Genomic DNA, 3,224 nt, shown 5'->3' on the forward strand with positions numbered 1-3,224 from the left:
AAATTCGTTAAATTTTTTTTAACTATTAAATATTAAACAATATATATAATTTCACAACCATTTCAATAAATTTATAATTTTTAAAAATATAAAAAAAATTATAATTTTTAAATTCACAAATATTAAAGTCTTTATAATTATAAATATGTAATAAACATAATTATAAACCAAATTTTTTGAAATAAAATATAAAACTAACATTGTCCAAAACAAAACAAACATTATCCAAAACATATAATTAAACATCTTCAAGTTTATAATCAATCAAACATAAAACATAATCCAAAATATAACTTAGAACATCTTCAATTATCTTTTCATCCTCTTGTAGATCAGTAACATCATAGAAATTTGTAAAAAATTGGTCCTAACAACAAAAAAAAAACGCCAAATCTGGCGGTAAAGCTTGTCCCGCTCCACCAAAACCCACAAATTAGGTAGTGTGGGCTAGGCGGGCTTTTTAAGTTTGGCGGTCTCAAATTTCCAGCTCAACCTGCTTTTTTGACAGGTTATGCTGGCCGGCGCGGCAGGTTTCGACCCATTTGTCACCCCTACTAACATCCAATAAAAAGAAATAAAATGAAAATAGTTCTATTAGAGAACCAATTATGGATGAAACCAACTTTAGCTAATTAGTTAAAAAATATGTCTGTTATATAAAAAAAGAAAAAGTCTAGGGCCAACAACTTTTTCAAATTCTGACCAGTATGTAACTAGCAAGGAAAAGTGAGCCATTCGATGAAATCTTACACCAATTTTAAACCATTAAAATTATCATTTATGGCTATTTGATGGCTACAAATCACAAAAGTTGCTCCCCCTAGCATTTCTCATAAAAAATATTATATTATCCTAATTTTTTGAACTTTAAAATAAAAAATAAAAAATAGTATACTTAATTGGCTTATAGTATAGTTAGTTTGCTAGACTTTTGGAAATGAAAAATCATAAAAGAAAAAAATATATATACTTACAAAAATAATAGCTTTGACATTGTTCATTGTCAAAGGAGACTCAAAGGCAAAGGCGCCAGGATCTTCAACAAGATTTAGGAGAATAGAAAGAAGATCTTCTACTTTAGATTCATCACTACCACCATTTCTCTTATTTCTTACTTTATCCCTGATGATGTTTTCAATAATCATATCAAATTCTTTATGTAATTTTTCCGCTTCATACTGAACTCCACTTATGAGATGGAGCCATGTGTAAGATGGAAAAAGATCAAATATAACGAATAAACGTTCGGCAATCTTCCCAAGATTTTTCATCAATAAAATGAACTCTTGTTCGTCCTTGCACTTTTCGCCAAAAGTTGCCCTAGAAGTGATTGCACTTGTCATGGACACAGCTTTCTTACTAAGATTAACACAAGATCCAGTGAATTAGCAAAAGCCCATGTTATCAAATTCATTACCTCTTCTTCTCTTATTGATTTGAATGAACGGACACGTTTATGACTAAGAAGTTCCATTGAGGATATTTTTCTTAGTTGTTTCCAATAGTTGCCGTATCGCGCCGTGGCTATGTCTGTAGAACCATAGCACAAGATATCTGCACCAAATTGTCTAGGCCGTTCGGCGAAGATAGCATCGTAGGTTTTAAATAATTGTTTGGCAATTTCTGGAGAAGAAACCACCATGATTGATGCTTCGCCGAGCTTAAGGTGCATGAGAGGACCATGCTTTCGTGCTAAGTCTCTCATGCGATGATGGGTTAAAGATCTTCCAAAGAAATGGTGTATGCTACCGATTAGAGGTAGTGTCCATGGCCCGGGAGGAGGGCTTGGTGTTGTTTTCTTCGCTACCAATTTGAAAACTTGTGATATGAAAAGGATGAAGCTTATTATTAATGAAAATAAAATAAAGAAGGGTAAAGAAGAGATTAAGGATGAGGAGTGATGATGTTCCATGAGGAAATTAAATGTGTTGAGAAAGAGAGTTAGTGCTTCTATATTTATAGAGTACGAAACGGATGCATGAATAAATATGATTTGTAAAAGGAATTATAATGCTTTTTTTTATTAAGAGTTCCATTTTAATGCTATACAGTTGTGTAATAATTACAACCAACCTTATTTTTATATCCTTAATACTATCAATATAAAAAGTAGTTATTTTTGTTAATATGATGTAATTAAATTTACATATAAAACGATTTTAAATTGAGAGTATATCAAAATTAAATTCTTTTATTAAATAAAATAAAGTAAAATACTAAAATGGATCATAAAAAATTATAACGCTGAAAAATATAACCATAAAAAAAATTAAAATTAATTTATAACTATAAAAAATGAAATTTCATAAACAGAATTATCAAAATTTTAAAAATTTATCAAAAATTTTTAAATTATCTTTCTACTCTAACCTAATCATTTTCAAATTCTAATCTCACCTCATTTTCATTCTCTAACCCTAAAACAGGGAGATGTTCGTTTGGCTCGCTACACTGGCTTTGCAACTCACTCGTCGATCTCCCTGCTCCCAAAAATTCATTGGAATTGGAAGCACATGCCATATCAATATTAACCTCTTCCTTTCCCTGTTCGTTTCAGGGTTATTTACCCTTTTAAATTTTGTGTGCTTGTTCTTGGCATAACACTTACAAAACACAAACGAAACAACTGTAACGAAAAACATAGTAATAATGGCTATATCTATAATTCAACCAGACGAAAGCAAAATACCACTCAAAGAAACGTTCTTCAACTCAACATTGTGGTCAGCGCAATGGGTACAAAGTCGGTTAATTGGTTATTGCGAAGCTGCAAATCGAACAAATCAGTGTAGTTATTGACAAATTCAGAATGAAATTCGTAAAATGATTCTTCTGAAACCGCACCTGCTTCAAGTGCGTCATTAACGCAAATACATCAGCGGTGTCGGTAAATCCAATGCTATCGTTCTGGTGGCTGAGGGAGAAGACCTTTACGGAGCGGCGGAAGCGGGTGAGTTTGAGGGAGAGGGAGGGGAAGGTGGTGGTGGAGAGGGAGAGAGAGAGGGAGAGGATAGGTTTTAGGTGGGTGAGGAAGGATCTTAAACTGCGTTTGTTTTATAGAATAGGACAAGATAAGATACTAAAGATACAAAATTTGTGTGCTTTTATATCCTATTTGATGATTAATTAGAACAAATTATGAAAATATAATTTATTTTTATTTTTTTTATTCAAAAAATCTGAGACGAAAAATATAATAATAAAAAATCGGTCCTGTTATATTA

General features: G+C 31.6%; 1 pseudogene; it reads right to left on the bottom strand.

The window, feature by feature from the left end:
- Positions 1–2,054, bottom strand: part of LOC107606815 — a 4,156-nt pseudogene extending 2,102 nt beyond the window's left edge.

This window comes from Arachis ipaensis, chromosome B07 (genome assembly GCF_000816755.2).
Source record: "Arachis ipaensis cultivar K30076 chromosome B07, Araip1.1, whole genome shotgun sequence".
Lineage (NCBI taxonomy): Eukaryota > Viridiplantae > Streptophyta > Magnoliopsida > Fabales > Fabaceae > Arachis > Arachis ipaensis.